We start from the raw sequence: 24,250 nt of genomic DNA on the forward strand, positions 1-24,250 counted from the left end.
TGGAAGAAAGAAAGAGCAGGTATATACGATAAATTTAAGACACAAGAGCAACCTGTAATTGATGCTATTCAAAACTTGGGAAGTGAGATGAAAGAAGTAGCAGAACAAAATAAAAATCTAATAACTGAACTTGTTCCAGTTGCACATAAGACGGCTTCAATAGATCCTAGTCTACTAGAAACACCTAAAAAGATAACTTATGATAGTTCCCCAAGTAGTAGTGATACACCTATAACGGGGGAAATAAAACAAATGAGAAAACAAATTAGAGACAAAGTGGAAGGAGTAGAACCTTTAACAACAGCACAGTCATTTGGTAAGATTGCAACGAAATATTATAGTAAAAGAAATGATACTGTGTTTGGAATAAGAACTGTAGAAGAAGATGGAAAAATAATAAACAAGATAGGAAATTTGGAAGTTAAAGTGAATGGCGATGATTTGATAATTAATGGTAAAACTTATAAAGGAACAGAAGGTCTATGGGAATTGTTAACGACGAATACTAGTAAAGCCATTGAAGATTATGATGATGATGATTTTGAACAGTACAAGGAAATAATAATAGAATCAGATGCCGCCTTCCAAAAATATAATCGAGATAAAAAGGTAGCATCTAGTAGAGGTTCAAAGTACATTAATATTATCAAGCCTATTTGGGATAATTATATTAAACCAACTTTACCCCCAACTCCTAAAAAGAACACGACACCTAAAAGGACTGGTGAAGGAATTAAACAATATACCGAGATACCTAAAGAGTATGTATGGATGGATGACGTGAGAAAGCTTATAGATAGGTTAATAGTTATAGATGGAGAAGAAAAGGCTGGAAATGATAACTTTTACAATGAGAAAGTAGGTATAGTGAGTATGATTAATAATAAGCTTTCACAGTTTATTCCTAATGATCCAAAAGGTATAGGTTATTTGATTAAGATCTTAAATACATTACCACCACGATTCTGGAATGATGAGAAGCTTGCGAAAGGGTTAGTAAATGATTTGATTAATAAACTTCCAGTTGAATTACATATTCCAGGTTTTAGATTTTGCGGGCCTGGGACTAAGCTTCAAGAAAGGTTAGAGAGAGGTGATGAAGGTATTAACCCATTAGATGAGGCTTGTAAAGAACACGATATATACTACAGAGACAATAAAGATACAGAATCGAGACATATTGCAGATAAGGAACTAGAAACTAAAGCATGGAAAAGAGCATTTAGTAGTGATGCGTCAATTGGTGAACGATTAGCTGCTTTTGGGGTTGGTACTGCTATGAATGCTAAGGTTAAGTTAGGATGGGGATTATAAGTTTTTAATTGTTATTATGTATGATTCTTTTATGGGTATATCCCATAAAAGCGTTGTTTGAAGTCCTTTATAGACGTCGGGAAAATCGACGGCTGTTGTGTAGATGTTAAAACAATCTTCATCAAAAAGCGTTGTTTCAAGATTTTCTTTATAATAAATGGATAGTGTTGAGAGTTACGAGTTACAAAGTTTTAAAGCTAACACAAGAACATTTAATAATTTGAATGAAGCTAACAAAGATATTGAGTTCGATTTCGACGTGGGTGATGGGTTCGTACATCCACACAAAGCAGATTGTCATATGACTTTTGAAGTTGTTGGTGCATCAGTTGGAGGAACATTTGGTGCAAACGATACTATAAAACTTGTAGATAACTTCTTCCCATTCTTCTTTTCTCAAATTGAGGTTAGAAAGCATGGGGTTGTTATAGATAAGATTGAGCTACCAGGAATAACATCTACAGCTGTCGGAACATTAAAGATTTCCAAGCCAGAAGTTGAATATCTAAAACAAGCAGGATTTGAAACAGATGATAAACTTGGTCTAAGAAAGGACTTTAGTGTTTTGTATCCATTAAGATTAATTCCAGGCTTCTTAAGTGATTATAAAGAGGTTATGTGGAAAGGTGGATTGAGAATAACATTTACAAAAGCTAACAACAATAACGATGTCTTGTACAAATGGACTGGATCAGGAGCAGCTCCTCATGATGAAAATATAACAATAAAGAGTATGGAGATAAGAATGCCTATTGTTGAATACGAATCTAATTACGAAAACAAGTTAAAGTTGAATATTCTTAAAGAACCAAAAATCATGTTTTCATTCCATACTTACCAATGTGTTCAAAAGACTGTTACAGGTTCTTTCTTGGAGTTTGATGTTACTACTCAATTTAATTCTAGACAATTTGATATGCCTGATTTCGTAGTTGTAATGTTCCAAACTGATAGAAGTGGTAAACAAACAGCAGATGCAAGTAAGTTTGATCATTGTAAGGTAAAGAATATCTATCTTAAGAATGGGAGGAATGAGGTATTTCCAAAAGAATCAAGAAACTTAGATATTGCTAACAAGGATTATTTTAAGATGTACGAAGATTATACTGCGTTTAAGAGAATAACGTGTGGCAACACCGAAATGTACTATGACCCTAAAGAGTTTATAGATAACAGACCAATGTATGTGATTAATTGTAGTAAGAGGAAGAATGTATCGGTAAATGAGAGAACAAACATAAAGATTGTTGTAGACTTTGCAGAAGCTGTGGCTGCTGATACTATATGTTATGCGATTTTAATTGGACGAAAGAACTTCACATATGATCCTAAGAATGAGAAAGTAGTAGAAGAGTTTTAAATAGTTAACAAAATATCAAAAACAATTCAAGGATCTAAGGGTGAGTATCACTGACCTTTTATCAGTTAGCCATAGGCGACTTTAAAGGGTATCGAAAAGATACTCTTGCATCCTCAAACTGTTTTCATTAACGATTGTTTTATGGAAGTTTTTCCATCAAACGAAATTGTTAAAAATGATTAAATATTTTTTAGTGAAGCTAAAAATTGAAGAGTGTTCATTGATTTTCTATACAATAAATACGATGGCAAAACACGTTGATTTTTTAAACAAGCTTGGAAGTCTTAAACAAAAAGAGGTTATTGGATTAAGAGAATTAGAATTAAATACGGAATATAAGATTGTGAAAATGGAAAAGATTAAAACTAAGTTTGGAAAGAGCATATTAGTTGAGTGTGAGAAGTTCAAGGTTTTTCTTCCACCTAGATTTACAAAACACTTAACAGATAAAATGATTGATGAGATCGTTAAAGATGGGATAAAAATCAAATACACTGGTCTAAAAGAAAACTATCCAACTGTTGAGTTCTGTATGTAAATCCAAAAAATGAACGAAAATGAACAAAAATATGTTGTCACAAGTAAAAAATGGAGTGATTAGAAATGGATCCTCAAAAAAAGTTCATTCTTACTAATAACTTTAATGTAATTGTAAAAAATGTGCAAACCGAAGTTCAAGTGGTTTTTGATATTAACGGCTGTCTATTCAGTTTGAATTACGATCAGTGGACAGAGTTTAAGAACTCATTGTTTCCTATAGAGAACGAGGTTAACAGAAGATTCCATTATCAGTATCCGAACTTGTAATTTTAAATATGTTCTAAGTGTTTTATGGTTATAAAGCCATAAAACTGAGATCTTTAAATATACACAATGCATAAGGAGAAGCAGTACTTTTGAATGTCATTCGAATTTTAAAGATTCATGTATAAATAAGAGATTTATTTGAGTTTTTTAAATTATATCCTTAGAGTTATGCAACTTATAAGACATTCGATAGATAGGAAATTTATTTATCTATTGATTGCCGTTTGAATTTTGAAAATCGGTTAATATTTGAAGAAGTTATAGCCAATTCGAAGTTTCGGGAATTTTTTACGGGTTTATTTTTGAGTTTTCGGGAAAATGTTATTCTTTAAGAAAGTCTTGGAATTTTATTCTGATTATGGTAGTATTTTTTATTTTTAGATTTGTCGAAATTTTGTAGAGATATTGAAAAAGGGAAACATATCCTGTGGGTTATGCAACCATTTATGCATTTCAAAAAATTGGCTATGTTATTAGTATTCATTTGCCGTTTGAATTTTGAAAACCGGTTAATAAATAAGGATGGTATAAGCATTTTTCGTTTTTGCCCCTGAAATTTCAGAAGTTATGCATCCCGCAACACTTACCCATGTAAAGTATGCAACCCGCAATGTATATATGGGCTATCCAAAAATGCAATCAGATTGCCAAAATATTCAATAGGAACCAAGATATAGATAATCTTATTGTTATATATTTTGAATTTACCGCTTCTATACTCATGCTCTCTCTAAAGGATGTATTACATTTTCTCCCCGAAGGAGACTACGTCACGGATTCAATGACGTCATGTATTACGTTTTCTCCCCAAAGGAAACTACGTCATTGTACAGCTCCCTCTGTCCACTGCTAGCTAGAAGCTCTTGTTGAAGGAAGAGGCTAATGCATATATATGTATGTTGATGTGAGAAGAAGGAAAGAGAATCGGGTTAGACAGTCCTGTGCTGGTACTGGAATCGTTCAAATGAATCAGTAACAGATCACCTGTTCCGGAGTTGTATGTAATCTTTGTATGTATTCCTTCTCATTGAGTTTTTAAAGCTAATTATTAACGGATTTTCATGATTCAAGTGTCAAATGAAAGCTTATAAACTGGAGATTAAGATGCAATAAATATATTTTGTGTAGGATTCCATTGTAATATTTTAGATGTAAGGTTTTATGATTTTAAATGTCATAAAAGCATATGCGATCTCACTTTAACATTGTAATTATGGGAATACTTTGCGCTCTGTGACTTTGAATAATTAGCTGGCTTCTTCTGCGCTGGTCAAAAAATATTAAGAGGGGGGAAATGCGCCAGAAGTAACCACCCCTAACTACTAATTAATTATGCTATATTGTCAGGCTTTTAATGAAATATTTATTTATGAAATATGAACAGAATCGCCTGCGTTGTTCTTGAGAAAATAGTCTAAAAAAGTAAACTATCCTTTCACGATTTTTCCCAGACAAGTTACTTATATTACAGTATAGAGTTGTTACTGAAAAACTGATTTATGAAATATAAACCAAATCGTTAGAACTGTTTCTGAGAAATTCGTAATTTTTTTCTCTCTTCAGTAAACTACCCTTATTTTTAGGGGTAGAAAGAATATTCGATTCCTTTTCTGCAAAGTTACATAAAAACCTTGAGTTTAAAATATGATTCGGATGCGTTGTAATATCAAATTTTATTTTTTCATGATTACCATACTTCTCTCCTTTCGTCGCTCGAAAATAAACGACCAATCTAAAGGATTATTTCTTCTATGGCGAAAAAATACCTTACCAGAAGAATTTTTGTAATGAGGTTTCATACAGGGTTTGTCCGGGAAGTAGTAGGTCTGATTTTTTTCTGACAAAAAGTGATGAAGGAGGGGGTATTACTGCACTGGTTGGGTGGTGGGTTCCTAGCAACCAGCGCACCAGCCGCTAGTTGTTTCCAAGCCTTCATGGAGTGTAGATAGAGTTTAAGGTGAACCCCTTTCAAGGTACCTTGTCACCTCCACAATGAATCCTTTCTTAGAGCAGAGTTAAGCGGTGAAGTTTTGTGTCAAACTGGGTAAAACTGCCAGTGAGACCCATCACATGAATGCCATGGGTCGATCAGATGTTTTTGAGTGACACAAATCGTTTCGGGAGAGAAGAGAGCAAGTTAAAGATGAGCAACGATCAGGACCCCTTTCAACGTCAAAGAGTGAAGAAAACTTAGTGAAAGTGCGAAATCTGGTGAACTCTGACCGCAGATTGAGTGTGCGGGTGATATCAAAACAATTAAACTTGCCAAAAACTATTCTGCACAAAATTGTCATCGAAAACTTCGGAATGAGAAAAGTTTGTACAAAATTGGTGCCGAAGGTTTAAACCGAATATGGTATCACCAGCTTTCCCAGCCACCCTATGGCCCAGATGTCGCGCCTGTAGATTTCTTCGTCTTCCCCCGACTTTATGGAAAGGATGGAACCACGGCTCGGTCCACATCATTCAATAGGCCGTAATGAGGGGGCTCAAGAGCATTCCAGTTTGTGCGTTCCAGGGAGTCTTTAGTGATTGGTAGAGTCGCTGGAAACGCTGTGTTGATGCAGAAGAGCAATATTTTGAAAACTATTAAGTCGATGTGTCAAAATTTTGAATATTTTTTTAAAAGAAAAAAATCAGTCCTACTACACTGATCACCAGTTGAATTAGACAACAGGACAGTTGTAGAAACCGCCCTGCAGAAGCTAGACCATTGCATTTGAATGAAACGCATCGCACGTATGCTGCTGCCGTGTGCTTTCTCTCTTGATATCCGTATCCGTGTCAGTGATGTGTGATGGGCAAGACGAAGGGCCGTCAAATCGTAGAGGCCAGACGACTGAGTGGCTCAATTTCGGAAGGGCTGTGGTAATCGGATTATCAAAAGCAACTGTGTTAAGGGTGTATCATGAGTACCTGGTTTCAGGTAAAACCGCACCCGCACGGGCAAATTGCCGCGGTCAGGGCCGTGTCGACGACAGGGGTAGGCGCCGACTGGCCCACATCGTAACAGCCGATAGGCGGGCTACAGTGCGTCAAATCGCGGAGAGGTTCAATGCAGGACAACAACGTCGTGTTTAACAGCCACACAATCCACAACCACCACCTCGACATGGGGTACAGAAGCCATTGGCAAACGCGAGTACCCCTTTCAACCGCACAACACAGGAAGCAACGTCTAGCATGGGCAAAGGAACACCACCACTGGACCGTGTCCCAGCGGAAGCTCATGTGGTTCGGATTCCACGTTAATCAGTAGGTCTACGTCTCATATAGCTTCGCTGTTCAACGGGACGTTAAACTCAAAATCAAATCAACTTCCTTGGTTATCGCTGTCACCGGACCTCAATCCCATCGAACACATCTGGGACGCCATGGAACGACGCCTTCGGGCTATGGACCCTCTTCCGACGAACCTGCGGGCACTTTGGGAGACTTTGCAGCATATATGGATTGAGATGTTACAACACACACTTCAGGCGCCTCGTGGAGTTCATGCCGCGGCGGGTAGCCGCCGTTGTTAGAGTGAAAGGTATTGCTACACGGTATTAAATAGGTGTCTCTAATTCAACTGGTGATCAGTATCATCTGCGGACAAATCCTATATAACACGGAATTAAATCTTGTGAAACAATTCCTAAGAAAATAAATATAAAAAAGTAAAATAAAATAAAACTGTCAAACTAAAAGAATACAAAGCACATTGTCTTAAGTGAAGACATAGGCCTTATGTTGGATCGCCATTCCTTCTTTCATCTATTCTTGCTATTTCTATATTTTGTTGCATTGAACGTAAAAAACTGCTTTCAAAGCTAACCACTAAATTTCTCAAACAAGAAATATTGATGACTACCACGCCATGTTTATAAGAGGCTGGTATTACTGTGAGGTTGAATTATTTCCTTCTGTAATAATTCTTTACTTTATTAAAGGGGAATGGAAAGGTCTCTCTTCTTCAGAGCAATACCGATCTCTATAGACACATGTCATATATGATATATAGCAACATGGAAGATTATTTTTCGAGCTTTTAGATTGCACGTAGAAGTCTGTTGTTCGCCCTTATTACCTGGAACGCCTCGTTTCTGCTATGAATTTAATATCACGAAAGATCCAATAAGTAATGCTAGGTGAACTTTATTAACGTTTACTATTATTTTATTATGCACCGAGGTTAAGGGAGAAAGTGTTGAAGAGATAATGATGGAATGACGAAAGAGGGTGGAAACGAGGGAACCCCGAGTAAACCCACGAACACAGTGTTTGTCCACCATGAAGGTCACTTGGCGAAAGCTGGGATCGAGCCAAGCACCCCACGCACGAAAGTTGAGCGCTCTACCAATGAGTCACAGTTGAGTTCAGGAAACGAACTTCAACTCTATTACAGTGAACCTCCCTTAACACGAACTCGCTTAAGCCGAACACTCGGTTAACATGAACAAAATTTCGGTCCCGGCAGCGATGTACGTTATCTTATAGGAACTTTTATCGGTTAACACGAATTACGAACTCATTTTTAGTACAATGTGTCATTAGAGGTTTCCATTTAACATGAACTTTCAAGATTTTTCTTTCTTTTTCTTTTTTATCCAGCTCACTTTTTTCTTCAGATTTTACTCCAGACCAGTTTTTGCAATACAGTATTTATACACAGAAGAAAATTACCTAGTAAATGAGAGAGAGAGAGAGACAAGAAACACATATTTCTTTTTCCTTTTCATATGAGATGTCAATTCTTTCCTGCTTCAAGCGACTACAGCTGCCTGGCAAATGAGCTGGCGACAGCACAATACAAAACAACTCCTCTACCCACCTCTGTGGTTGCAAACTGGTGACAGTAGTCATAAATATATAACTTTCCCGTATCAGCGGAGATGCGAATTTTATAGCTTGGCCTGGATTTTCTGCGTGAAAATTTCAAGAACTGGAGTTCGCGGACGTGGTTTATGCTCGCTGTTTCCACCACTTGAATTTTCGGGTGTGAACAGTATTGAGGTTACCTTTTCTCCTAAATTTCACCTGTAAAGTTAGGTGAGAACATTCGAACATTTTTCCAGCGAATACGGTAACAAGTGCAGTTCTGTGTGCAGACGTTCTTTTCTATTCTTCAAGTTTTGAGGAAGCCATAAGTACAGTTGGTCGTGAAGTTACCAGACATTTTCGTTCTCGTCTGAGACAGCGCAATATACAGTAATTTTTCACCAGAAAATGATCTGTAAGTACATTTTTTCAAGTTACAGTACACTTACAGTATTATTGTAACGCATTTTTCCCAAGTGGATTTTTTGTGATGTTGCAAACTGATGCTATAAAGAGGACTGACGTATGCGGTAACATAAATCTTTTTAATCTTCCAAGATAGGAAAATCGAGGTACTGTAGTGTTTTCTATAATATACTGTAGTGCGTATGTATAGAAAAAACTGTATTCCAAAAATAAAATTTGGTTCGTTCTGTTAACACGATTTTTTTAAACACAAACTCTTGATTTTACGGTCCCTTGGGATTCCTGTTAACGGGGGTTCACTGTGCTTCATAGAAGTCAAGGTTCAATTTCTGATGATAGTTGTCCATGAAACAATAATAATGCATTATGACTACAAAGCTAAGACAATGAAAAAACCAACACTCGACTAGAAACTATAACCTTCTGGCACCAGAATCTTATTGAAACTAAAATCCCCAAGGGCTCAATTCTAATCGTTTAAACATTGATATAATCAGTTAAATCGGGGTTCGAAAAATTTTCATCTGATCTAGGCGCCAGTTCTGAAAATCCGGAGTTACAGTATTTCAGATCCAGTTTGATATATATGCTTACATGTTTCTGCCTCAAATTATAGCTACTGGTATAAAAAGAAGTCCACTTATTTTAGTGTACAGGTTATCCTTCAAACATGACAGTATTTGAAGGCAATATAACTACAGTTTTACATAAAACCGATGTGTGTTTTATGTCCATATCTTGTAGTTTGAGCACTGAAAGACCAATTGTCCACTTTTCTGGATGGATCAGAACCCTCTACTGATGGGTCACTTATATTAAAATTCAAGGTAAATTAGAAACTTTGAACTTTATAAGGAATTCATCATCCATACACACAAAAATCAAAACTACTAGCAGATAAAAACTGGAAATCTTAATGTCAAAGTAACTAGGTGCCATAATGGTATTTTCAGTCGCCATGGCAAACTGACGCCAAGAATTTTTAGAGTCCTGATTTAAGGTATATTTGCTCAATGGTTAAGTTGAGATTAAAAAAAAAAAGAAAGCTAATCACACATCAATATAAAGCTAAACAGATATGATAATGCACTTGACAACACAAAAAACTTACCTTAGTTGAAATATCTCCGTAACTAGTGATTTTCTAAGAACATATATATATCTTACAATGAAGAGAGTTTCCGGGCTGGCAAGTTGCTATCCTCATATTAAACATTTTACTCCAAGTTCACAAATTTCGTCAAAGCAGGGACGTTGGAAATCCGAGAACACTCCAGTGAATGTAAGTTACTCGTTACAATATACTCAAAAGTCAAAAAAGGCATCCCAAGCAGCAGAAAGTATCTGAAAGAAACCAGAAATTTAATCTTATGCCTTTGGACATTTAATGCTGGACGTGATGAAAGTTCTATTAGTATGAATAAACATAATTACATTGATTTGTTTGATTGAATGCATGCATCCATGCATGCCCCCCCCCCCCCCACACACACACACACAAAACGGAAACTGAATTTGTAAAGAATTTATTAAAATCTATCGTGGTACAGTCAAGAACTTCCGATCTTTCAATACTACCAATAGAAGAAGAGTGGAAGTCAATACACTATTTACAAGCTTGTAGGCTTTCAGCCACGTTATAATTTAACATGGATTTACGAGGTGCGTTCGGAAAGTAACCTTATATTGATCATTGTGCGTGAAGTAGTGGGGGCAGCGTTACCATCTTTCCACAGACGTGCGCGGTAGATCAGTCTGCATCCAGCCGTGGTGGAGTAAAGGTTGTCTGATCACTGGATCCACTTTAGTAGCGTCTCAAAATGTGTGCTGCAACAAACAACCCTTCCAAGACGTGCGAGCTGTTATACGCTTTCTTACAGCAAAACAATACTCGGCAGCAGCAATTCATCGGAAACTGTGTGTCGTGTATGAACCAAGTGTGATGAGTGAAGGAGTTGTTCGTGAATGGGTTTGTTCATTTAAAAGTGGACGAACAAACATTCACGCGAAGAGAGGAGTGGCAGGCCATCATTAGTCACTGATGAACTTGTTCAGAAAACTGATGGAAAAGTTACTGAAAATCGACGTTTCAGCCAGCGATTATCATCTCTTCATGTATATGAAGACGTGGCTTGGATCTTAGCGCTTTGGTGTTGATGAGAGCTGAAAGATGCGGTCACAGGCGAGGTTTTAATGCTGATGGAATTTCTGAGCTAGTGCAGAGATATGATAAGTGCTTGATGTTCATGGAAATTATGTTGAAAAATAGAGGAAATATTTAGTTTTCAGATGTATATAATAAATTATTCTTATTTACTTTGGTGTTTCTTTTTTAACCAATCGGAGGTTGCTTTCCAAATGGCCCTCATAAATCTCTGAAAATAATAATGAAACCCTGATATGAGAGAAGTTTGAGTTTGGGGTTTAGCGGCCCCTTTATGGGCAAGACTACATAAGAGGTAGACCTACAACTTGACGTAGAATCCGAACCACATTAGATCGAACCAGGAATCAAGCCAGGGGTATGACAGGGGATAGAAGAGAGAGAGAGACTACTGATCAGTGGTGAAATAAGAAGTTGATATAGGAAAGAGAAATGACGAGAGAGACTTTCCAAGGAGTTTACAGATCTCTGGGTACGGTTTACTGAGTCATTTTTTTCTAAGAATTATTTCATCAATGGTTCAATTTGTAGATAATGATGATTTTGTTGTATACACTAAAACGGGGCCCAGAGTTCAGTCTGGGATAAGGTCACATGTACGGTCATGCTAAAATAATAGTAGTAAAATGACATTTGCAGTTGCGACTCTATAGTGTACTCAGAAAGTCACGTGCCTTTCTAATTAATACGAAAAAAGCTAGTTAAGAAAAATATGAACATTTATTTCTGTATGCCAGTTAAACCCCCTTGCCAATGTGACTTCCCTGTTGTAAAGTCAAGAGGTGCCACTGGAAATTTTTTACTTTAGTAGCGTAATTCATACTTCTCTCTCAACAACATTTCATCTACAAAGTTTCTATACACTTTTTCTAGCTGTTTCTACACGGTTCGTTAAACACCTCCTTATTCCATCGTGTTTTATATCATCCTAACTTGATCTATGTGGATCACGAGAAGTGAGTTAAAACTGCTAAATATTTCAAAGTTTCGACATAGAAACGTTTTCACACTGTGATTCAACAAAACCTCAAAATGTGTATTCAACAAACCTCGCAGAAAGAGCCAGAAGAAATCTACAGAACTTCCGTAGATGAAAGATTGCTGAGGCAATATACAAAATACGCCATTAAGGTAACAAATTTCATTTTGACCGATAGTACTTTGAATGAACATGTAGATGCAATCGTTAACGCACAATAAAGCACATATCTCTCTCTTTCAGAAACTCTACTACTATCCGTAGACAGAATCACACCAGAAGAATATATTGTAATGTACAGTCCGCAGCAAAACACCTGCAACATGAGCATGTAAGCTTATTGTGAAACTACGCCTAACAACTCAGGAAATCAATATAACGTCTAAGTGGCACAAATCACGCAGGAAAAACCTCTGCGTCCTCCTCTGCATACTTATTTTGGAGCAAAAGACTTCATTGTTTCACAATAAACTTAAATGGTCATGTTGGAGGTTTTTTGCTGCGGATTGTACCACGTGCTTCTGTTTGTAAACAACAACCACACGTATTTTACGATGGAGTACTACACCTCACGTTGGATTACTATAGAAGCAGACGACGGACCACCGGCATCATCGTCGTCCAGGAGCGCCCATATAACGGAGAGTCACCAGTCTGTGATTGGTCACCCCTCCTCTAGCTTGCCTGGAGCTCTAGGAGAAACCCAACGTAAAGCCTCTAGTTTGCTGCGGAACTCTAGGCTTTTCCTTTTCTCCTGCTTAGCTTGCTTTGGAGTTCTGCCAAGATCCCTACCTCAGTTGCTTAGCCTGCTTCGGGGCTCTGTGACTCTTAACCTCCTCACTGCTTGCTTCGGAGCATTGGAGTTTCCTACTCCACTCTAGTTAGCTTGCCTGGAGCTCTGTAGAGATCTTGCCCTAAGGCTGCACAGTCTTGGACCACTTTTTCTCTACCTCGCATTAGAGAAAGTTATATTTAAGTACTTCTGTACTTACTGTTATATTATTAGAATATTTTATAATAAGAACCGGTAGTGGGGTCTATTCCAGACTAATTTACTCCACCTAGTCCATGCGCAAGCAGAATTTTACACTGTTTTTAATCCTTTGAGGTTTTTGTTCTTACGGATACAAGTCAATATTTTGAAAAGAGCAATATTAGCACGTTCCCAGAATTGTTAAGAAATATTTTTAAGTTCAATTCCGTAGACCGTGTCACTGTCATCTCATCTATTGCAATTTATCTCAATTTCAATGACAAATGACTAATTACGTTTAGAAAATAATATTCAAATGGTAACGAAATGTCCTATTTCATTTTTCTTCTTTTTTAATAGATAAGTACATTAATTATTTATTTATTGCTGCATAATAGAAAAGAAATAGAATTAATTTGGTTTTCTGTGTTTACTACAAAAAAGGCCCATTCTTCGCACGGGGAGAATAAGATTTAAGGAAAATAGTTGAAAGATACAATGTTTTTTGCAGTTTCAAAGTATTTGTTGATTCAAGTTTGATTTTACTGGAGTTAGGTAAACTCTCATGCAATAGTTTTCAAATAAATTTTGTTTGATGTCCTTTCCCAAGTTCGAATGTTAGAAAAATCAACTTATTGCATGATATATTCACATTCTGTTTACCAAATATATAGTATAGAAATTGCTTAGCATTCGAAAAGAAATAAGCAATACTAATGACTTTGAATAAACCTACGTATTCCTGATAGTGGAATTAATTGAACTCCGTCTTACAGACAGTTCTGAATATATAGAGAGAATATTCGTACAAAATTTAAACATTCTAGAGCAACAAAACGTTTAAGCTCTCTTTACATGGTCTTAAATGTTGAATTCCATACTCAAGAGTCTGAGGAGAACATTAGTAAAAATTTTCAATTATCTACGCTCAACTGTTTGCAAGATATTGTAATCAACGAAAAGGTTCAAAGTCCCCTCCTTTACGGGTCGTATTTCCTAAAACTCTTGTCTTATATTTGGCCCAGGGTTTAATGAGAAAACTTATACAAAATTTCAAGTTCCTATTCCCAACTACTGATGATTTCAGGAATGCTCCAGTGAGAGGGAGATCCTTCGTGAAGCCATATTTCCATTTATACTAATATGATTTACCAGTAAAATTATTTAAGCGATACTGCTTTTTATCTCCCGTGTATTAGTAGTACACTGTGTATTCGGATCCAAGAGGAACAGGAATGGGGAATGGCAGAAACTTCATAACGAAGAACTACATAATTTATACTGTTTACCAAACATTCTCAGGGTTGTCAAATCCAGGAGCTTGAGGTGTGGGCAGGTCATGTAGCCAGAATGGAAGAAAGTAGGAACGCTTTCAAAGTCTTGACTGGAAATCCAATCGGAAAACGCCCATTAGGAAGACTACGCGCAGGTGGGAGGATAATATTAAGATCGATCTCGCAGAAATAGGAATACAAAGTATAAACTGGATCCAATTGGCTAAGGACAGAAGTCAATAGAGAGCTTTACTGAACGTGGCATTTAACCTCCGGGTTTCATAGGGCACAGTGTTAGTTAGTGTACTCCCACAGTGGAAATCTTCCCATCAGGACTGCGACCAACTGTTTCGGAGATCTGTTGAATGATAACAAATCCTTGAAGCCCCCCTCTCTTTCTCTCTTAGATGCAGCTTTTCCTAAGACTGTGTTATGTTAATCCTAGATCTCAAGGATAACATTTCAAGTTCTTACATCTAAAAGTTCATTAGTTCTGGTGAAGGTCGAAGAAAAGGTTCAACGGCTCCTTTTCCGCAGTAGAAGAAGCATTTCGTAAAGCTTCGCCTTACCATCAGCCTAGGGTTCATATGCAACGTTCGTACGAAAGGGCATATCCGGTTGCAATGATGTGAACAGACTTGGGAGAAGATAGCTGAAATTCAGTTCAAATATAGAAGAGATATGTAGCTTCTATACTCCAAAAGCAAATTGTTCTAAAATGGATGGAACATAGTCAAAAAGCACGAAACATTAACGTTAATGTAAATGCAAAATCAATGAAAGACAAATAAGTCCTCCACTTATCTCAAAAACCAAAAGAGGGAGATGGCCAGGGTTTGCCCAAGTGGGCCCAGCCCGAAAAAACCCAATGGGTTTTTTCGGGTTGGACCCACCTGAAAAAACCCGCCTTAAAACCCACCTGCGTTTTTGAGCTTTTTGTTAGCTTATTATTGGTACAACTAAGGTGATCACATTGAAAGTTATTTTTATCAGATTTTGAACTTTCTTTGGGCGAATTAGATGCTCTCATTTTAAGGTAGACAACAACATTCAACATAAGACCTTAATAAAGTTCTGAATAAACTGAATGAATGAATAATAATAAAAAAAAAAAAAACTCCCCTTAGCTTGAGATAATTATAGAACAAATTAATGTGTGGATTATGCTTATAGCCTATTTGAAGTAAAATAAGCAATCCTATATTTTAGAAAAATACTTTCCGTGAATAGTGTGCTTGCTGACTCGGCGCCGCCGAGAGACGTTATCCCTCATACGTTGACGGGTTTAAGGTCATAGGTGCCGGTACGAACAGTAAAAATGTAAATACATTAGTAAAACTATTAGTATTATTCCTTACCTTTGGTGGTAACAAAAGTATTCAGTAAAATTTGGTTTTCCAACAACAACAATTTGGTTTTCCAACAACAGTCATTTGTTGCTACCCTTCAAATAAGCATTCTGTAGAATCAACACCTTGGTTTTTCACCGACCTGGCCGGAAATATTGCTGTTATTTTGATTAAAGCCGGTGACCGGTGCAAACTTCGTACCAGCCCATTTATGACCGGTTTTTTCAAACGTGTATCTAGTTCAAAGTATAGATTTAAAACGTAACTTTCATTCTGCAAATCCAAAACTCACCTTTCACCATCTATCAACGATTAATATATTTTGTTCATCTGCTTACATAATTTTGAATAGTTGACAGGGACTGTATCACGGAAAATTTGAAATTTATTTGTAAGGAACTTTATGCATTTATTGAGGGTAAAAAAAAAAAAAAAAAAAAAAAAAAAAAAGGACTTCTTAAAGAAATTCCTGTAGTTGATGTGTAAGTTGAAAGAATAAATTTCATTTTCCAAATACAAAATTGTCACGTAAGGATTAATTTATTCATTTGTTTCGATAATTTTAAAGAAGTGGTGATAAATACCAAAATATATATATATATATATATATATATATATATCAATGTCGATTTCAGTTTCTCATTTATAGTAAGGATGGCCAATTCTGGAATTCGGAAAAATTTCTGAATTCTGGAATTTTCCGAAATCCGGAAAGTGAAATTTCCGGAATCCGGAAAATTTTGGCCATTCCTAATTTATAGCATTAAGCTTATTATTGAATGTACTAAGGATATGCAGAATACAGGTGCTAATGCACTTTTGTTCACGATAGTATTTTCCTTCCCATGGGGGAGGGGGTCCGAACAGAGATACGTCACACTTAGACCTATATCATAGGGAATTTTGCGGGGGTGCGGTTTTTCTACTTTCCATAGTTAGCAAACACTAGAAAAGAACTGTCTTACAACAAGTGCTCGGGAAATTCCCGTAATTGAATGCAAAAGCATCGAAAGTGAACTTCAACAATAAAACCATTTATTTTACGTTGAAAAATATTTATTTCATATAAGACATTTTGATGAATTATGTCTTTGTTTCAAAATAATATAGCTATTTGGTATTCGTATTTGCCGAACGTCACTCAGGCTCCTGGGATGATCTACATTTGTTGATTTGTCTGCCTGTACTACACAGTGTTCAACTTTCTGTCTTTTAAATTTTCAGAATACAAACTGGAGACACTCTAAATTTTCTGCATAGATTTTGGCGGCATACGAACGTAAAATTACAAAATGGCTCTTTAAAAAAATATAGCGGATATCCACGCTACAAAGGGCAGTTTTCGGTCTTTCAAGTTGAAATTTTCAGAGTAAAAGAACGAGAGACTAAATTAGCTGTATATATTTTGGCGGCATAAAATTTCAAAATGGCGGCCATTATTCAAAATAGCGTGTATCCATGCTACAGGGTACAATTTTCGGACTTTTTAAGTTGATATTTTGAGGGTAGAAGCACGAGACATTCTAAATTTGCTGTATAGATTTTTTCGGCTATCCAATAAAAAATTTCAAAATGGCGGCCATTTTTTCAAAACAGCAGAGAATAGAAAAATGTTGCAAGTTGTGACAATGACAATCTTGAAATGTAAATCATATTTTAACATTTTTACCCCAAAGACATTGAAATATTTCGAAAAAACCCAATTAAACCCGATAAAACCCAATTAAACCCGAAAATACCCGAAAAAACCCACATGGGCCCAGGTGGGTTGGGCTTTTTCAAAAATACCCGGGTTTTTTCAAACCCTGGAGATGGCTGAAGTTCCGCTTAAATATAGAACAGACTGTGTAGATTCTACATTCAAAAAAGAAACTGCTGTAAAATGGATGGAACATAGTAAAGAAAACGAAATATGGACATTAAGGTCAATGGAAAAACAATGAAGAAAAAAAAAAAAAAAGAACTAATTCACATATCTCAAAAACTACAATAAGAAGATGGCTAATTGAAAGCTTATTGCAAAAGATATAATGAAGAGCTTAAAAATGATTTATAGCACGTATGATAAAATCAATAATAATGATAAAGTATATGCATCTTCTGCGAATTACCCAGGGCGTTCAACGCGGAGGTTATGTGCTTGAAATATCTCACATCTGGATTTGAAATCTTCAGACTCAACTTAGCACTCAACGTGACTTTTGACTGATCATGTGCCACAGTCTGGGCCTTATCGCAAACCCGACTGGTCCTTTCAAGTTTCTACGAGTAGTAGTTTTCGAGATTTGGTGAACAGCGAAATTAATTTGAGGCCCCTTTCCCCACTACCAATGGAAGGGTAGTATTTCTCAAAACTCCATCTTATTTCGAACTAAGGATTCAAAGATAACATTATTAAGGTTAGTGTAAAGGGACAAGTTTTGCCGATAGATGTCGCTACAGTCTTCGTATCTCTCCCATGTATTTTTTACCTTTCACGAAAATTTACAATTTCTCTTATAAATTTCAACCTAGAGACTTCAAATTTTTAGAGAAGGAACTTCATAACCTACTAAAGGGAACAATCTGTGCCGATTTTTTATTTAGAATTTTCTTCACTGTTGAAACAGTTCCATTGCTAAAGGTTTGGGTATCCATTTCAACAATGAAGAAAATTCTAAATAGAAATCGGCACGGATTGTTCTCTTTAACAGGTTATGAAGTTCCTTTTCTAAAAATTTGAAGTCCCTAGGTTGAAATTTGTAAGAGAAATTGTAAATGTTCGTGAAAGGTAAAAAACACATGGCAGAGATACGAAGACTGTAGTGCCATCTATCGGCAAAACTTGTGCCTTTAAACCAACCTTAAAAAGATTTAGGTTCCTACACCTAACAGCTTCGGAGACCTCGTGAACGTCAAGACTCTCCCCTCTCCTCCAATCTGGCAGGTGTTGCTATTCGTAACCTTCCATCTGATCGTCAGCTTATGGCTCAAGGAAAACTTTTACAAAATTTCTAGGTACTACGGCTAATAGTTACGGAAATTTGGTGAACGAAAAAAAAAAAAAAAAAATCATACGGCCAATAGTTTCGGAGATCTGGTGAATGAAGATATCAATCTCCCTTTACGGTACTGTATTACATGAATCCAGAGACTTGATTGAAATTTTTAAGAAATCAATATTATAAATTCATTCACAAAATAATAATAATTCATCAATACTGTATCCAATACGGAAACAACTCTAGAAGAGGCAAACTATTGTTAGAAGTGTTCCCATACAATTGGTGAACGGCAATTGCAAACTAAAAACAACCAAACATTTGGATATGAAAAACAATTTAGATACCAAATATATTTTCTCCGAAAGTGAAAAGTGGACTTCCTGGTATATGTCATAGACCTACAACTTTCTTCTACCTAGGAAAGTCCTGGTTGTAAAGGACAAGAGAACGAAGATAACAATGAGATATATAAAAATCACTGGTACTTAGACCAGGGTGTTCAGTTCAGTCCAGTTCGATCTACTCACTCTTTCATTGCGTATGTTCTTTGTCGCAATAACGTTCGACAGACCAACATTCTCTGTATTTTGGTGTATCAGAAATAGAATGAATAGCGTAGTTAGATATTGTTCATGATTTCTATTTATTATACTTAGTTACAGCCAGCAGTACTAGTCAATGCAAAATTCCTCAGAACGGTAGGCTTTTATGCCCAAACGTTGTTATTAATATTTCATACTAATGTTATGTTCAATATTATTTGTTGTCTAATGCTGAATGGTCCAGTAATTTTTCCAAATAATCATGCCAGCTACTTTAATTATATATAATGTTTGTAAGGGCCATCCACTAGCTTGCAATTCTGCTTAATTCGAAATAAAAGATAGACTAGGCTAATTGTTGCGTAGTTACTGAACTCAGATGATAGCATTAACTTCTACGCCGTTTTCCTAACAAGTGTGACAATTGGTATGAATACTAAAGGTAATTGATGTCTCTACATGTGTATGTAACTATCAACAGGTTAAATTAATCTTGGTTTAACTGCAATTCAATATCAAGCACATTCATGGTCAATATGATTACGGTGACAACCATTAAAAGTTACAGTTGACTCTCAATTACAAGTTTTAATCACAAGTTGTAATGTCTAGTAAATGTCTAAATTAAACTCTATGGTTCACGAACAGGATTCAAATCTCTTGCTTTTGTTAAGTCTCTAGCTTTAATCTTGTTTCAATTAAGTAGGTTGTGAGCGTGTGTCCTCCCTCACTCACATTCCATTTTAAATTCCCCAGTCAACCCCATCTGAAGTGGAATAAGGCTCTATACACTATACGTTGACGCAAACCTTATATAATGGTGCTGTCTTTTTTAAACGTGTTGGCAACGCTTTGCCGTGCTGCCTTACGTGCTCAAGAAACAAAGAGATGTGAAGTGGCTATGATTCTTTATACTTGTTGCCATAGATGTTTATTTCTATTGTTTTTGGTATTTGGATTATTTTAATTAAATGGTAAATAGGTATAAAACTTAACAGTGCATATATTATTTACAAGTGAACGTTTTCTAATAATATTGTAATATTACGCACTACAATTAGTAGGCGTAGGAAGACGAACACTTGGTGTCGAAGGCGCGAAAGTTTGGCATTCCGACGCCCTCACAAATATGAAGATGAAATAAGTGAATCGAGTGTAACAATAATCAGTGATAAATTAAGCAATCCTCTACGGTTTTGAAATACTAATGATGTAAATATCTTTTGCAGTTAAGGCACTTTCACAACGTAAACATTATTGTGAAAAATTAGTGAATATACTTAAAAATGAGACAAGATAGCAAAATCGAGTGAACGCACGTTGTGAAAAGCTATTGTGTATACGTCTGGTGAATAAACAAAATGAGTCTTCGTATTTAATTACATCAACAACAGGGTTTGAAAAAAGCCGGGTATTTTTGAAAAAACCCAACCCACCTGGGCCCATGTGGGTTTTTTCGGGTATTTTCGGGTTTTATTGGGTTTTTTCGGGTTTAATTGGGTTTTTTCGAAATATTTCAATCGCTTTGGGGTAAAAATGTTAAAATAAGATTTACATTTTATGAGTGTCATTGTTACAACTTGCAACAACTTTCTATTCACTGCTGTTTTGAAAAAATTGCCGCCATTTTGAAATTTTATATTGGATCACCAAAAAAATCTATACAGCAACTTTAGAAGGCCTTGTGCTTCTACCCTCAAAATATCAACTTAAAAAGTCCGAAAATTGCACCTTGTAGCATGGATACCCGCTATTTTGAAAAATGGCCGCCATTTTGAAATTTTACGCCGCCAAAATATATACAGCTAATTTAGTCTCTCGTGCTTCTACTTTGAAAATTTCAACTTGAAAGACTTAAAATTGCGCTTTGTAGCGTGGATATCAGCAGCGGCGCAAATTTGTCTTCAACATTGGGGGGACGGGTAAGACGGTATATATATATATATATATATATATATATATATATATATATATATATATATATATATATATATATATATACAAAATATTTATGAAGGAGAAAAACAATGCTGGGGAGGATTACCCATGTCGGTCCCGGCGTCCTCCACAGGGGACATAAAATATGACATTATTATTGCTTTATAACTTTAAAATCCCACTGGCAACATTGAAAACTGTTTACAAGGGATGATCCAAATATGATCATTCCCTGTAAACAGTTTTCAATGTTGCCAGTCTGATTTTAAAGTTGTAAAGTAATAATAATATCGTCATATTTTATGTCCCCTGTGTGGGACCCAGGGACAACATGGGTAGGGGAGCAGAGTTGTCTTCAACATTGGGAGACGGTCAGATTTGAGACTGATTCTGGGAAGTATTAATTTCATCTCACTTTCCTTCGTGACAGTTGGACACAAATCATCACATTTCTTCCTAAAAGACACATTTCCAATCGGATTATTGAGGGGGACAGTTCCAAGATTGTAAGAGATATGTCCCCATCATCCTCCCGGGATTTTCGCCAGTGGATATCAGCTATTTCTTTTTTTAAAAAAGCGCGCCATTTTGTAACTTTACGTTGGTATGCTGCCAAAATCTAAACAGAAAATTTAGAGTGTCTCTGGTTTGTATCCTGAAAATGTAAAAGACCGAAAGTTGAACACTGTGTGGTAAAGGCAGACAAACGAACAAATGTAGATCGAGTCATCCTAGGAGCCTCAGTGACGTTCGCCAAATATGAATACCAAATAGCTATACTAATTTAAAACAAAGACATAATTCATCAAAAAGCCTTAAATATTTTTCAACGTAAAATAAATGGTCTTATTGTTGAAGTTCGCTTTCGATGCGTTGTGCATTCAATTACGGGAATTACCCGAGCACTTGTTGCAAGACCGTTCTTTTCCGAAAATTAATTTAAAACAATTAACAAAGATAGGCCTATAATTCATATTTTATAAAGTAAATGTTTCAAAATGTCTAAAATGAAATGAAATATCCTCCAGCGTAAAATAAATAGTTTTATTGTTGAAGTATTCACTTTCGATGCTTTGTGGTTTCAATTGCGGGAATTTCGCGAACACTTTTTTCACGACGGGTTTTCCCTCAAAATGCAGCTTGCTTTACTGTACATCGAAACTTCCATTAATACTGAAGTTTGACAGCAGCACTTGAAATAGTAAGCGTTACGTAGTCTTCGGAGCTCCGAGCATTAAGCTTCTTAATTTTGACAAGAATATTTACGTTATTGCTAGTGTTGATTCTACAGAATGCTTATTTGAAGGCTAGCAAGAAATGACTGAACTTAACTGTTGTTGTTGGAAAACCAAATTTTACTGAATACTTTTGTTACCATCAAAGGTAAGAAACAATACTAATAGTTTTACTAATGTATTTACATATTTACTGTTGGTACCGGCACCTATGACCTTAAACCCGTCAACGTATGAGGGATAACGTCCCTCGGCGGTGCCGAGTCAGGAAACACACTATTCACGGAAAGTATTTTCTAAAATATACAAATCACTTACTTTACTTCAAATAGGCTATAATCCACACATTAATTTGTTCTACAATTATCTCAAGCTAAGGTGAGGGTTTTATTTATTTATTTATTCATTCATTCAGTGCATTTAGAGCTTTATAAAGGTCTTATGTTTAATATTGTTAATCTTAACATGAAAGCATATAATTCGCCCAAAGAAAGTTTAAAATCTGATAAAAATAACTTTCAATGCGATCACCTTAGTTGTACCAATAATATACTAACAAAAAAAGTCAAAAACCTAGGTGGGTCTTAAGATGGGTTTTTTCAGGTGGGTCCAACCCGAAAAAACCCGGTGGGTTTTTTCGGGCTGGGCCCACTTGGGCAAACCCTGATCAACAATAATGGTAATACAATAAAAATATGTAAAAAGACAAATTTATTCATCGTACTATTAATTTACCGTGTATCAAGAAGCTACACCGTAAATTCTACAATGAGGAGATGTATGTTGAACTGAGCCTTAAATTCATCATTGAAATAGGAAGACAAAACAAAAAGGAATTTTTCTTCTACGGAATTACACATATTCCTCCCAAAATCTCCCATACTTTTTAAAAAAGTAGCGAAGTGATCAGTGAACCAACGTGTGCTAAGTGGTCGTGCATCACCAAACTTAAAATAAGCCGGCAATAAAATATAACACCATTACAAATCAATTTTTCATCTTCTTTTATTTTTTTTATTATATACTAAAATGGGCTAGAAGGTTCTGAAAATATATCGAAATAGATGTTTCAATAGAATTATATTGATAAAAGGAGCCCGTAAGTAAATGTAAAACGTATATTACTTTTTGATCAAGTAAAATTTATCCTATGTATTTGTTTTCAGTTATCTTTTCCACGTTTCCTACATGAATTACTACTGGAATTCTTAGTATTAAGTATAGGTACTTACGTACACTCAGCAAGCATCAACGATTGACGCGTCGAAGATGGTGGGTAGGCGCGAGTGCAATCTCCGCATGATTTTTACTCTAACCACTACCACCTGCAGAGTGAAGTACCTGTTCCTTCTAACCATTAAGACCCGTTCTAAATATAAAATTAACAGCCCGAACATGGGGGATCGAACCTGGCCGGTCATAAGGTTCAATCCTGTAATTTCTAGTTAGGTAGGACAATTTATAACTAGGGATGGATCTTAGGAACCGGTTCCAGACTTGAATCCGAAAACGCGGTGTCGGAACCGGTTTCAGACCTGGATTCACAACACCCAAAGACCCATAAAGGAAGCACAAAGTTCACCTTCAAAACACTGCAGAGGACCATGCGTGTGCCGTCTCCGCCCAGACCCGCTTGTGCACCCAGAAAAAAAAAAAATGTGGTCCACCAGTGGGTGCTTAGCCAAATGAGACAAGTGAACGCCTTGCCTGTTTCTTCCACCATGCCAGCAGCTCGGGTTTAGCGTAGGGATAACCAAAATGTTCCGATGGAACAGGTTCCTCGAGAAACCGGTTCTTAGAGATCCGTTTTTCAGAACCGCCTCCAGACCTGGATTCGTAAAACCCGGTTCCGAAACCAGATCTTAGGAACCGGTTCCGACCGTCCCTATTTATAATAGCAGTGTGTTCGATACCATATATCCCTCCTCGGTATGGCGTCAATTTATAACGGTAATGGTGGTTTCAAATCTCAACGTGACTCATTGGGAAGCTAATTTATAATGTTATTGGGTTTGATCCTGTTATGTTACCGTTTTTCTTTGAGTTCAGTGAAAATGTACAGGTTTCGATTCCTCTGCTGAATCGTTACGTTCAGAGCTAGTTCG

At 36.3% G+C, this 24,250-nt stretch overlaps 1 protein-coding gene across 8 annotated transcripts in view; it reads right to left on the bottom strand.

Moving 5' to 3' along the window:
* The window catches only part of LOC145674459 (uncharacterized), a 334,728-nt gene that overhangs the window by 39,331 nt on the left and 271,147 nt on the right, over window positions 1–24,250 (bottom strand). For all 8 annotated transcript variants that reach the window (XM_081744538.1, XM_081744537.1, XM_081744535.1 and 5 more), the window contains one exon: window positions 9,819–10,051. The gene's annotated coding sequence lies outside the window, so the exon portion shown is untranslated. The remainder of the gene's footprint in view (window positions 1–9,818; window positions 10,052–24,250) is intronic.

Source organism: Thermobia domestica, chromosome 17 (genome assembly GCF_964235325.1).
Source record: "Thermobia domestica chromosome 17, izTheDome1.hap1.1, whole genome shotgun sequence".
NCBI lineage: Eukaryota > Metazoa > Arthropoda > Insecta > Zygentoma > Lepismatidae > Thermobia > Thermobia domestica.